This window comes from Oncorhynchus mykiss, chromosome 21 (genome assembly GCF_057628025.1).
Source record: "Oncorhynchus mykiss isolate SJ-2025 chromosome 21, ASM5762802v1, whole genome shotgun sequence".
Lineage (NCBI taxonomy): Eukaryota > Metazoa > Chordata > Actinopteri > Salmoniformes > Salmonidae > Oncorhynchus > Oncorhynchus mykiss.
The window spans coordinates 41,725,512-41,740,286 of record NC_143042.1 but is presented as its reverse complement, the minus strand read 5'-3'; the positions used below and the strand labels follow the sequence as shown (position 1 = coordinate 41,740,286).

General features: G+C 41.2%; 1 long non-coding RNA gene across 1 annotated transcript in view; it reads left to right on the top strand.

Annotated features, from left to right (window-relative positions):
• Positions 1 to 12,976, top strand: part of LOC149973250 (uncharacterized) — a 226,416-nt gene extending 213,440 nt beyond the window's left edge. The window contains exon 3 of the long non-coding RNA XR_016490339.1: positions 12,847 to 12,976. This is a non-coding gene — a long non-coding RNA (uncharacterized LOC149973250). The remainder of the gene's footprint in view (positions 1 to 12,846) is intronic.
• The last annotated feature ends 1,799 nt before the right edge of the window (positions 12,977 to 14,775 follow it).

The following is a 14,775-nucleotide window of genomic DNA, read 5'->3' as shown; positions in this document are numbered from 1 at the left end:
AATGCCACACTTTTGTTATGATTGTTTTGCCATGTTGATGGATAGTCATGCCCTGATCAGAGTGGATGTCCTGGTCCAGGAAATAGGAATCATCTTATAATTTTGTCACTGGGTGAGAGGGGCTCACATGCTAGATATATATTATCATGCATAAACAAACTAGATAAATGTTTGTTCAATGTTTGGATGGGTCTTCAAAACATTGGAGAAGGTTGTAGTATCCATTAGAGGTTTGGTTTTGTATTGACTTTATGTGGAGGTTCTTCTATTGTCAGTGTCATGAAAAATGAAATATGAATCATTGTACAACGGGTGTGATCTAATCCTGAATGCTGATTGGTTAAAGGTGCATTCCAGCCGGTGCTAAATCTATGACGCTAAAATGCCTATTTACTCTGTTCCATCTGACTGCGCAATCCACTGTCTCATCAGCCCAGCCAGGCAAAATATAACTTGATCTCCACTATAAAAAGCATCTAGACATTATGTCACATTTCTTTTAGACTAACATTTCGTTTTCAACAGTAGAGATTTGTATAAACTTTACTGTCTGTCTCTCCGACATTTCCAACGTTGTTTCAATATTTAAATTTGATCTCCAACTGTCTCCAACGAAACGAAGTGCAGCTAGTTTGCAGTCTTTCCAGCTTCAGTTTGAAGATACTGTGTTAGCTGTGTTGTTGGCTAGCTCCTCTGAACAACGAGAGAGCACATTTTCTATGCCAGGGGAAATCGTGCTTCATTAGCTCAATGTTATGGATGTATCCAAAAAATGTCACTAGAAAACAGCTTAAACAAATGAAGCTACTGTTGTTATTCTGTCTGCACTGTTTAACGTGACTAAGTTAGCCATAGTTGGCCAGCTAGGAAGCAAGGGATAAGAACATTGCCAGCCAGTATGGCAATCAAACATTTAGAACGATTGACTGGGCCGCGTCCATAGATACAGAACAAAAAGGCAGAATGACTGGGTCGCTTCTCTGGCAACCAAACCAATAAAGCAAATGACCAACCGGCTTGGGTAGCAACCCTAGATTTGTTTCGGGACTATATCTTGTGGAAGGAAGAAATAGTAGGAATAAATTAATCAAAATAAAAAATGTTATTAAAATATGTAAATCGTTATTTGCATATGTTGGTAACCGTTGTATAAAAGTGATAATGCCCTCGAAGCCAGTGTTTGGAGGACATATTGGCATGGTTTGACTTCGTCTCGGGCCTAACAACATCCGTGCCAATATATCCTCCAAACACTGGCTTCTCTGGCATTATCACTTAAATAGGGAACCCCTCTTGACTTAATCATTGATATTTATGGGACTATATAATTGTTGATCTCTTGGTTATTACTGACAGATATGTTGTGTATATATACATCCTAAATGTATAATGAAACCCTCCACTGTGAGTGCTTTATGAATGGCCTTCACCCGTGTAATAGAATGTCCTTTGGATTCCCACCGAGCTTGTAATTTTCAACACTGGGAAACAGCGGTGGATAAATGTACTGTACATTTGAAAGCATTTTCCCTCCCCCATATCATGTCTAGATAGATCTCAACAAACATACATCAGTCATGGGACCATTAAAACTGGTTTGTACAAATCTATTCAACTGCATGCTTAAGTGGTTTTATTGCCTTTAATATAAAGTACCTACTGATTCTTAAAGTTGTATTATCCCTTTCACTCCTGACTCCATTCTCAACAGACCCCAGCCTCGTAAGGCCTTTATTTTGTCCACTTGGCAATGAAATGTAATTGCTAAATACAAACACAACATAGCGGGACTATCATTGATACTGCTTGTATTAGACTTTGCAATAAGACTTGGCTTTCTGACAAAGTATTGTGGCAAAAAGCAAGCAATTGTTTGATTTTTCTTGGTATTGTGGCAAGAAACACGCTTTTCTCACAGAATTCTTCAAAAATGAATGTGTCGTGAAGAACCAAGTAATTGTCAATGCTTTCTTGGTAAGTATTGGGTGGAGGACCAAGACAAAAATAACCAAGAAATCGTCAATGCTTTCTTGGTAAGTATTGGGTGGAGGACCAAGACAAAAATAACCAAGAAATCATCAATGCTTTCTTAGTAAGTATTGGGTGTAAAACCAAGCTCATACCTTCAGGGACCTTCTCCGAAAAGAGTAGGTCTGTCTTCCACAGCAATTAGATTAACAGTGGATTTAAAACTAAGAGACTAAGTGTCACACTTGCTATCCTCAAACTCCCTGTCATAAATCGACCAAGGCGCAGCGTGCATGTGGGTCCACATCTTTGAATGAAAGTGAACCAAAAAACAAACAGGTAAACAGCAAAGACCGTGACGCAACCGAGGTGCACACAAACACAAATGGAAAAATAATTACCCACAAAACACAGGTGGGAAAAGGCTACCTATGTATGGTTCTCAATCAGAGACAACGACAGACAGCTGTCACAGATTGAGAACCATACCCGACCAAAAACAAAGAAATACAAAACATAGAAAAAATAACATAGAATGCCCACCCTAGTCACACCCTGGCCTAACCAGGGCGTGACACTAAGGCAAAAATCAAATCAAAATCAAATCAAATGTGTTTATATAGCCCTTCGTACATCAGCTGATATCTCAAAGTGCTGTACAGAAACCCAGCCTAAAACCCCAAACAGCAAGCAATGCAGGTATAGAAGCACGGTGGCTAGGAAAAACTCCCTAGAAAGGCCAAAACCTAGGAAGAAACCTAGAGAGGAACCAGGCTATGTTGGGTGGCCAGTCCTCTTCTGGCTGTGCCGGGTGGAGATTATAACAGAACCTGGCCAAGATGTTCAAATGTTCATAAATGACCAGCATGGTCAAATAATAATAAGGCAGAACAGTTGAAACTGGAGCAGCAGCACGGCCAGGTGGACTGGGGACAGCATGAGTCATCATGTCAGGTAGTCCTGAGGCATGGGCTCAGGTCCTCCGAGAGAGAGAAAGAAAGAGAGAATTAGAGAGAGCACACGTAAATTCACACAGGACACTGAATAGGACAGGAGAAGTACTCCAGATATAACAAACTGACCCTAGCCCGCCGAAAACATAAACTACTGCAGCATAAATACTGGAGGCTGAGACAGGAGGGGTCAGGAGACACTGTGGCCCCATCCGAGGACACCCCCGGAAAGGGCCAAACAGGAAGAATATAACCCCACCCACTTTGCCAAAGCACAGTCCCCACACCACTAGAGGGATATCTTCAACCACCAACTTACCATCCTGAGACAAGGCCGAGTATAGCCCACAAAGATCTCCGCCACGGTACAGCCCAAGGGGGGGCGCCAACCCAGACAGGAAGATCACATCAGTGACTCAACTCACTCAAGTGACACACCCCTCCTAGGTATGAAAGAGCACCAGTAAGCCAGTGACTCAGCCCCTGTAATAGGGTTAGAGGCAGAGAATCCCAGTGGAAAGAGGGGAACCGGCCAGGCAGAGACAGCAAGGGCGGTTCGTTGCTCCAGAGCCTTTCCGTTCACCTTCCCACTCCTGGGCCAGACTACACTCAATCATATGACCCACTGAAGAGATGAGTCTTGAGTAAAGACTTAAAGGTTGAGACCGAGTTTGCGTCTCTTACATGGGTAGGCAGACCATTCCATAAAAATGGAGCTCTATAGGAGAAAGCCCTGCCTCCAGCTGTTTGCTTAGAAATTCTAGGGACAATTAGGAGGCCTGCGTCTTGTGACCGTAGCGTACGTGTAGGTATGTACGGCAGGACCAAATCAGAGAGATAGGTAGGAGCAAGCCCATGTAATGCTTTGTAGGTTAGCAGTAAAACCTTGAAATCAGCCCTTGCCTTGACAGGAAGCCAGTGTAGGGAGGCCAGCACTGGAGTAATATGATCACATTTTTGGTTCTAGTCAGGATTCTAGCAGCTGTATTTAGCACTAACTGAAGTTTATTTAGTGCTTTATCCGGGTAGCCGGAGAGTAGAGCATTGCAGTAGTCTAACCTAGTTTTTCTGCATCATTTTTGGACAGAAAGTTTCTGATTTTTGCAATGTTACGTAGATGGAAAAAAGCTGTCCTTGAAATGGTCTTGATATGTTCTTCAAAAGAGAGATCGGGGTCCAGAGTAACGCCGAGGTCCTTCACAGTTTTATTTGAGACGACGGTACAACCATTAAGATTAATTGTCAGATTCAAAAGAAGATCTTTTTGTTTCTTGGGACCTAGAACAAGCATCTCTGTTTTGTCTGAGTTTAAAAGTAGAACGTTTGCAGCCATCTACTTCCTTATGTCTGAAACACATGCTTCTAGCGAGGGCAATTTTGGGGCTTCACCATGTTTCATTGAAATGTACAGCTGTGTCATCCGCATAGCAGTGAAAGTTAACATTATGTTTTCGAATGACATCCCCAAGAGGTAAAATATATAGTGAAAACAATAGTGGTCCTAAAACAGAACCTTGAGGAACACCGAAATTTACAGTTGATTTGTCAGAGGACAAACCATTCACAGAGACAAACTGATATCTTTCCGGCAGATAAGATCTAAACCAGGCCAGAACTTGTCCGTGTAGACCAATTTGGGTTTCCAATCTCTCCAAAAGAATGTGGTGATCGATGGAATCAAAGGCAGCACTAAGGTCTAGGAGCACGAGGGCAGATGCAGAGCCTCGGTCTGATGTCATTAAAAGAAACACTACAGTCCAGCTTAAATATTAACATGGTATGTGAGCTCAGTTGTGCAAGGATGCAGCAAAGCCACATGATATTAAGGTTACTTGTTTGTCCCTATGTGACTATGAAAGTATCATTTGCATAAAGACAATAAGAATATAATCTAGGGTCATTTTCACCTGAAACCAACCATAATATTAGAACGTTATGGTAATGAGAAGGCACTCGGTCTGGGTACATATATGCACACATGGACAAATACTGACATGCTCAAGCAGACACACACACACACACACACACACACACACACACACACACACACACACACACACACACACACACACACACACACACACACACACACACACACACACACACACACACACACACACACACACCACCACTTCAGACCTTTGGAGCAGATGTTTTAAAAGACAGTGTATCAAAGCCATTTATCCATTTGAAACAACAATTAATCATCAAGGGTCCAGATTACATTTGAAAATCCTTAGAGACACTAAGTAACTTCAGCTAAGCTTTGTCTAATACAGGAGCTTACTGAGTGATTCCTCATGAAACCATGATTTTGGGGATTTTCATGAAATGCAATCCATAGATTAGTCCTTTGGCGGAAGGATTGCTGACATACAATGAGTGTACAAAACATTAAGTACACCTTCCTAATATTTAGTTGCACCCCCTCCCCTTTTGACCTCAGAACAGCCTCAATTCATTGGGGGCATGGACTCTATAATTTGGTTATTTATTAGGATCCCCATTAGCCGCTGCAAAAGCATCAGCTACTCTTCAAGGGGACCACACAAAATATGACATAATACATGGTACAGAACATTATTAGTCAAGGACTGAAATATATACATTTAAAACATCATACACAGCCTACATATCAGTACATACACAATATCTAGGTCTAATACACAGTACAGTGCAAATTACATTACTCAATATATAAAATGTCTGTGTCTCTTCACAGTCCCCTTTGTGCAGTAAGGTGTTCTATTATCTGTTTTTTTTCAACAGATTTTATTGCTAGCTTGAGTTACCTGGGGTGGCAGGGAGTTCCATGTTGTCATGGCTCTATTTAATACTGTGCATTTCCCCACCTCTGTTCTGGACCTGGAGACTGTGAAGAGACCTCTGCTTGTATGTCGTGTGTGGGTACCGATGAGTGTCCGAACTGTGTGCCAACTGCTTGAACAGACAGTTTGGTACCTTCCACACATCAATACCTCTCACAAAGACCAATAGTGGTGCAGTCAATCTCTCCTCAACTTTGAGCCAGAAGAGACTGACATGCATGTTACTGAAAATTTCATCTAAGCGCGATACGTGCTGCTTTGTTCTGGACTAACGGCAAGTTACCTATGTTCTTCTTTGCCGCACATGACCACACAGCTGGGAAGTAGTCCAGGTACAACAAAACTGGGGCCTGTAAGACCTGTCTGGTTGACTGCGATGTCAAAAAGGCATATCAACACCATATCATGGACAGACCTCTTCCCATTTTAGAAACAATTGAGTCTATATGTTTTGACCATGGCAGCTTGATATCTAGGGTTACACCCAGCAGTTTCGTATCCTCAACTTGCTCAATAGCCACATTATTCAATCAAATAAAATCAAAATCAATCAAATAAAATCTTATTGGTCACATACACGTGTTTAGCAGATGTTATTGTGGGTGTAGCGAAATGCTTGTGTTTCTAGCTCCAACAGTGCAGTAAAACTAACAACAAATCAAACAATTTCTTAATGACACAATACACACAAATCTAAAGTAAAGGAATGGAATTAAGAATATATAAATATTTGGACGAGCAATGTCAGATCTAAACGGGGTTTAGTGTTGAGTGAGTGATTTGTCACAAAGATTATGCTTTTAGTTTAAGATATTTAGCACCTACTGCTAGTTACCCAATCTAAAACTGAGTTCTATGTTAAGTGTCTCAGTTATTTTACTGTTGTAGCCGACGTGTATACTGTTGAGTTGTGAGCGTACGTAAATACTCAAGCTTTATTCAAGGTCAGTGGAAGGTAATTTGTAAAAACAGAAAACAATAATGGGCCTAGCCGGCTGCCCTGTGGTACACAACACTCAACTGAGTTTGCATGAGAGTGGCGTCCATTAACGAAAACCCTCTGTGTTCTATTAGATAGGTAACTCTCAATCCATGATAAGGCAGAGGATGCAAATCCATAACACCTCATTTTTTTTCAGCAATAGGTTATGATCAATGACATCAAAAGCTGCACTGAAGTCTAACAAAACAGCTCCCACAATCTTCTTACTATCAATTCCTTTCAGCCAATCATCAATCATTTGTGTCAGTGGTGAGCGTGTTGAGTGCCCTTCCCTATAAGCATGCTGAAAATCTGTTAAGTTATTTTCTGTAAAATAGCTATGTATTTGATCAAACACAATTTTGTAACGTGCTGATTGGTTGCGTGTGTAATGTGTACGCTAATAAACGGGAAGCAAGTACAGTGAGTGAATGTAATAAATAAACTAACTTGGTACAAAACAAGAAACACAAGTAGTGAACAGACATGAAACATATAAACAGAAACAATAACGCCTGAGGAAAGAACCAAAGGGAGTGACAGATATGGGGGAGGTAATCAGGAAGGTGGAGTCCATGTGAGTCTTATGAGGCGCAGGTGAGCGTAACGATGGTGACAGGTGTGCGTAGCAATGAGTAAACTGGCAACAACGAACACCAGAGAGGAGGAGCGGGAGTAGATGTGACAGGGTGTTTGAACCATTAAAGGGTGCTCTGCTATTCTTGGCTAGCGGAATGACCTTCACCTCCCTCCATGTCAAAAGGCACACAGCGTCTTCTAGGCTTAAATTGAAGATGTGGCAAACAGGAGTCACAACGTATTCAGCTATCAACCTCAGCAATTTATCATCCAGTTTGTCGGTACCAGGTGGTTTGTCCTTATTTATTGATAGCAATAATTTTCTCATCTCTTCAACATCCAGTTTGTGGAACTCAAAACTACGGTCCCTTAATTTTCATAATTTGGTCCATTAGACATGACATGTTGTTTGCATGTCATATCTAGTTTGCTAGTCTTGTCAACAAAAAAGTTATTAAAATGGTTGGCAATATCAAAGAGTTTTGGTATGAAGAAGCCATCTGTGTCAATGAAGGGCGGAGCCAAGTTAGCTTTTTTGTCAAGAATTTCATTTAAAGTACTCCAGAGCTTTTTACTATCATTCTTTGTATAATTTATCTTTGTACCATAGTATAGTTTCTTCTTTTTTTTGTTTAGTTTACTGTTTGTTTGTTTAGTTTACGTGATTTCTCAATTTACTGTGTGTATGCCAGTGTTTGTCACGCCCTGACCTTAGAGATCCTTTTTATGTCTCTATTTTGGTTTCGTCAGGGCGTGAGTTTTGTGTTTCTATGATTTTCTATTTTTATGTTCTCAATCAGGGACAGCTGTCTATCGTTGCCTCTGATTGGGAACCATACTTAGGTACCCTTTTTCACACCTGTGTTTGTGGGAAGTTAACTTTGTTTGATGGCACATAGTCTTAAGCTTCTCGGTTTGTTTTGGTATTGTTTTGTTGGCGACATCTATTTAAAGTATGTACGCTCACCACGCTGTACCTTGGTCCAGTTCTTCCTTCAACAGCCATGACAAGTCTGCTGTGTTGTCAGACTTATTTGCTATTCCCTTTACCTCATCCCTCTCAGCCATACAGTTTTTCAATTCATCATATATCCATGGAGATTTGGCAGTTCTAACAGTTTCTTGATGGGTACATGCCTATCAGTAACGCGAAGAAGCAGTTTCATAAATGCTTAAAGTGCAGCGTCCGGATATTCAGACAAACAAAATGTTTTACATCTTCGACACAGCAATCGTTGCAAAACCATTAATATGATTGTTTATACACAACTTTAGATCCAGTTTTTTCTATATATGGCTATTGTGTTATGATCACTACATCCGATGGGTGAGGATACTGCTTTAGAGCAGATTTCTGCAACATTCGTTTTTCTTATTTTACCTTTTGTTTAACTAGGCAAGTCAGTTAAGAACAAATTCTTATTTACAATGAGGCCCTAGGAACAGTGGGTTAACTGCCTTGTTCAGGGGCAGAACCACAGATTTTTACCTTATCAGCTCTGAGATTCGATCTAGCATTCGGCTACAGGCCCAATGCTCTAACCACTAGGGTACCTGCCACCCCATTTGTATTTATTATGGATCCCCATGGCAGCAGCTACTATTCCTGGGGTCCAACAAAATTAAGGCAGCTCATAACATTTTAAAAACATTACAATACCTTGACAGATTTCACAACACACTGTGTGCCCATAGTTGGGGTATGCATGGATGTCCGAGCTGTGTGCCAGTAGTTTAGACAGACAGCATTCAACATGTCAATATCTCAAATAAATAAAAGTAGTGAGGAAGTCAATCTCTCCTCCCCTTTCAGCCAGGAGAGATTGACATGCATATTGCTAATATTAGCTTTCTGTGTACATCCAAGGGCCAGCCGTGCTGCCCTGTTCTGATGTCCTTTTTTGTGGCACCTGACCATACAACTGAACAGTAGTCAAGGTGCGACAGAACTAGGGTCTGCAGGGCCTGCCTTGTTGATAGTGTTGTCAAAAAGGCAGAACATCCCTTTATTATAGACAGACTTCTCCCCATCTTAGCTACTACTGCATCAATAATTTTTGACCATGACAGTTTACAATATAGGGTTACTCTAAGCAGTTTAGTCATCTCAACTAGCTCAATTTCTACATTATTTATTATAAGGTTTAGTTGAGGTTTAGGATTTTGTGAGTGTTTCGTTCCAAATACAATGCTTTTAGTTTTAGAAATATTTAGGGCTAATTTATTCCTTGCCATCTACTCTGAAACTAACTGCAGCTCTTTGTTGAGTGTTGCAGTCATTTCAGTCGCTGTAGTAGCTGACGTGTATAGCGTTGAGTCATCCGCATACATAGACACTCTCGCTTTACTCAGTGGCATGTCGTTAGTAAAAATTGAAAAAAGCAAGGGGCCTAAACAGCTACCCTGGGGAATTCCTGATTCTAACTGGATTATATTTGAGAGGCTTCCAATAAAGAACACCCTCTGGGTTCTGTTAGACAAGTAAGTCTTTATCCAAATTATAGCAGGGTGTGTAAAGCCATAACACATACATTTTTCCAGCAGCAGACTATGATCGATAACGTTAAAAGCTGCACTGAAGTCTAACAAGACAGCCCCCACAATCATTTTATCATCAATTTCTCTCAGCCAATCATCAGTCATTTGTGTAGGTGCTGTGCTTGTTGAGTGTCCTTCTCTATAAGCATGCTGAAATTCTGTTGTTAATTTGTTTACTGTGAAATAGCATTGTATCTGGTCAAACACAATATTTTCCAGAAGTTTACTAAGGGTTAGTAACAGGCTGATTGGTCGGCTATTTGAGCCAGTAAAGGGGGCTTTACTATTCTTATGTAGCGGAATGACTTTAGCTACCCTCCAGGCCTGAGGGCACAAGCTCTCTAGTAGGCTTAAATTGAAGATGTGGCAATATCGTCTGCTATTATCCTCAGTAATTTTCCATCCAGATTGTCAGACCCCGGCTGCTTGTCATTGTTGATAGACAACAATAATTGTTTCACCTCTTCCACACTGACTTTACGGAATTCAAAAGAACAATTCTTGTCTTTCATAATTTGGTCCGATATACTTGGATGTGTAGTGTCAGCGTTTGTTGCTGGCATGTAATCCCTAAGTTTGCTTATCTTGCCAATGAAAAAGTAATTTAAGTAGTTTGCAATATCAGTGGGCTTTGTGATGAACGAGCCATCTGATTCAATGAATGAAGCAGCCGAGTTTGCTTTTTTCCCAAAAATGTAATTTAAGGTGCCTCAAAGCTTTTTACTATCATTCTTTCTATAATTTATCTTTCTTTCATAGTGTGGTTTCTTTTTCTTTACTTTAGTCACATGATTTCTTAATTTGCAGTACGTTTGCCAATCAATTGGACTGCCAGACTTAACTTCTTGGTGACAGGGGGCAGTATTTTCACGTTCGGATGAAATGCATGCCCAAATTCAACTGCCTGCTACTCATCCCCAGAAGATAAGATATGCATATTATTAGTAGATAGAAATAGAAAACACTAGGAATAGAAAACACTGGGATAGAAAACACTGAAGTTTCTAAAACTGTTTGAATCATGTCTGTGAGTATAACAGAACTTATGTAGCATTTGGAATCCAGATTTCTAAGGGACCTTCTTGCAGTTCCTACCGCTTCCACTGGATGTCACCAGTCTTTAGAAATTGGTTGAGGTTTATCCTTTGTGTAATGAAGAAGTAGCCCTGTTCAAAACGAGGGTCACTTCAAGTGTACTGTTTGTTAGAGGCGTGTGACCAGAAAGGTAGCGTCAGTTTGTTTTCTTCCTGAATTGAACACAGATCATTCCGTCTTCAATATTATTGATTATTTTCATTAAAAAATACCTAAAGTTGTATTACAAAAGTAGTTTGAAATGTTTTGGCAAAGTTTACAGGTAGGTTTTGAGATATTTTGTAGTCACGTTGCGCAAGTTGGAACCAGTGTTTGTCTGGATCAAACGTGCCAAATAAATTGACATTTTTTATATATATCGATGGAATTAATCGAACAAAACAAGTATTTGTGATGTTTATGGGAAATATTGGAGTGCCAACAGAAGAAGCTTGTCAAATGTAAGGCATGATTTATATTTTTATCTCTGCGTTTTGTGTCGCGCCTGCAGGGTTGAAATATGTTTTCTCTCTTTGTTTACGAAGGGGCTATCCTCAGATAATAGCATCGTTTGCTTTCGCTGAAAAGCCTTTTTGAAATCTGACATGTTGGCTGGATTCACAACACGTGTAGCTTTAATTTGGTATCTTACATGTGTGATTTCATGAAAGTTTGTTTTTATAGTAATTTATTTGAATTTGGCGCTCTGCTGAGCGTCCCACATATCCCAGAAAGTTTTTAATTGCCATACCTGTCACGCCATGACCTTAGAGAGCTTTTCATGTCTCTATTTTGGTTTGGTCAGGATGTGATTTGGGTGGGCATTCTATGTTCATTTGTCTATGTTTTGTATTTCTTTGATTTGGCCGGGTATGGTTCTCAATCAGGGACAGCTGTCTATCGTTGTCTCTGATTGGGAACCATACTTAGGTAGCCTTTTCCCACCTGTGTTTTGTGGGTAGTTGTTTTCTGTTTCGTTTCTCACTTTGTTATTTTGTTCTAGTATTCAGTGTTAATAAAAATAAAAATAAAAATAATGGGTTTGTGCTTATTAGTAACTGGAATAAGTAGTTTCATAATTCCGTCAAGTTCAGCGTCTGGTTGCTTCTCATTACCCACCACAGACCAGCAAATATTCTTTAAACATATGAATCACTACAAAACTTATTGTATGCACTATATTTGGCCCAGCCTTTGAAATTTCGGTTTTCCTAGATATGGCTACTATATTTGTTATCACTACATACTATGGATCTGGATACTGCTTTAAAGAACATATCTGCAGCATTCCTGAGTTTTTGTAAATACCCTGGTAGGTTGACTGAGTGGGCGGCTTGATGATAACCAGTCAATATTTAAATAACTTCTCTGTTTATATCACATACATTATCAAGCATTTCACACATATTATCCAGATACTGACTGTTATGACTTGGTGGTCTATAGCAGCTGTCATTCCTGTAGATTATCTTCTGTTTCCAGAAGGTGTCAAAGTTATCAATGAAAGTGATTCCAGCAGAGCTACAGTCTTTTAGTAGTCTTTTAAAAAGTAGTAGTCTTTTAGTAGTCTTTTAGCCAGATGTGTAATGCCAGCAGTCTGCTGAATCTTTCACACCCGTGGACCAATGATGGTACTGGGCCTGAAAGTATTGGCCTTTTTTTTGGAGTCTTTTAATGCTAAAATCAGCCATAAAATCAATTTTCAAATGTTCCGAGCTAGCCCTCCTGATGTCGTTTGACCCCACATGGACTACGACAGTGTCCGCTCCCGGTATCTGTGTTATTACAGTTGGGAGCAGCCTTGTTATGTCCTGTACTCGTGCTCCTGGGTGGCATAGGGTTTTTGCCTTGGGGACCTAGATGTTTCACACCATAGAGCTGCCTATGATGACAGCTGATGATGTTGAATGGGCCGGTCTCTCAGGGAGCTCCGAGGATCTGAACCTGAGGTAGAAGCCACCGGAGAGGGAGGCAGAACAGAGGATGAAGATGCAGGTACCCGGATCTAAACTTGATTGCGAAGTCACCAAAGTCGAAGGCGGCAGAACCTCTGGATCCAGGGTGGCAAAGGTGTTTCTGCTCTGTGTCAGTTCCGGGCTCAACATCTCAATGGAGACCCCCGTTGCCAGAGGACGCCTTCTTCGACTTCCACAGCGAGTGACGTACCTCCATGGCTGGTTGGTTGGGTCGAGAACAGCTCCGCTCTCCAGGGAAGGGGAAGACCCCTTCGGGGATGGAACCCTGCCTAGCACTGGCCAGTCGGCTGTGGAGAGCTGACACGGCGGCGAAACATCCACCAGACCAGAGCGGTGTCCGGCTACTGTGGTGGAAGATAAAGAAAAGGTAGGTGGTCGTGTGTTCCCCAGTAGCTTATGTAGGTTTGCTACTTGCTTGCTAAGAGTAGCTCCTTCTCTCCTGTAGTCCTCCGCAAGCAAGCATTTGCTTCATTGAAAGTCAGCGTCGTCCAAATTTTCCTGTAACAAAGCAAAGTAAACACAGCTCATGCAATGCTGGAGACGTTCAATAGCGGCCTCTATTTGAGACCGCCAAGCCAGCTAGCTGGGCTTTTGCGTCACTCCCGATATACAGAATCTGGCAGGATTCCGGGACAGATAGCAGCGCTCACAGCAATTTAGCCCAACAGAGCCGCAGAATTCAAAATAAAATACAAATATATAAAAACACACACCGAGGTCTTTATTTCAGGTTTCGGCGTTCAACAACAACAAACATACGTCACAATCTGATGATGTAGTGATTGACATACGCCCGTCAGAAAGATGTGATCAGTACATGAGGATCATTTAGTTCCTGTTCTGTTTGTAAATACCCTGGTAGGTTACAGCTTGGAGCTTATTTTTGAGTGGGCAGCTTGATAACAACCAGTCAATCTTTAGGTCACCCAGAAAACATACCTTTAAGGGAGGCAGATGAACCTGTTGTCATATTACTTCCACATCATCTGACAATAGATCATCTCTCAGTAAAATGACTCTGGACATACAGTCGTGGCCAAAAGTTTTGAGAATGACATTAATTTCCACAAAGTTTGTTGCTTCAGTGTCTTTAGATACAGTATGTTTGTCAGGTGTTACTATGGAATACTGAAGTATAATTACAAGCATTTCATAAGTGTCAAAGGCTTTAATTGACAATTACATGAAGTTGATGCAAAGAGTCAATATTTGCAGTATTGACCCTTCTTTTTCAAGACCTCTGCAATCCACCCTGGCATGCTGTCAATTAACTTCTGGGTCACTGATGGCAGCCAATTCTCGCATAATCAATGCTTGGAGTTTGTCAGAATTGGTAGCTTTTGCTTTGTCCACCCGCCTCTTGAGGATTGACCACATGTTCTCAATGGGATTAAGGTCTGGGGAGTTTCCTGGCCATGGACACAAAATCTCTATGTTTTGTTCCCCGAGCAACTTAGTTATCACTTTTGCCTTATGACAAGGTGCTCCATCATGCTGGAAAAGGCATTGTCCGTCACCAAACTGTTCCTGGACGGTTGGGAGAAGTTGGTACCATTCTTTATTCATGGCTGCGTTCTTAGGCAGCATTGTGAGTGAGCCCACTCCCTTGGCTGAGAAGCGACCCCACACATGAAGGGTCTCAGGATGCTTTACTGTTGGCATGACACAGGACTGATGGTAGCACTCAGCTTGTCTTCTCCGGGAAAGCTTTTTTCCGGATGCCCCAAACAATCGGAAAGGGGATTCATCAGAGAAAAGGACTTTACCCCAGTCCTCTGTAGTCCAATCCCTGTACCTTTTGCAGAATATCAGTCTGTCCCTGATGTTTTTCCTGGAGAGAAGTGACTTCTTTCCTGAGCAAGCTCTGTACTGGTGGT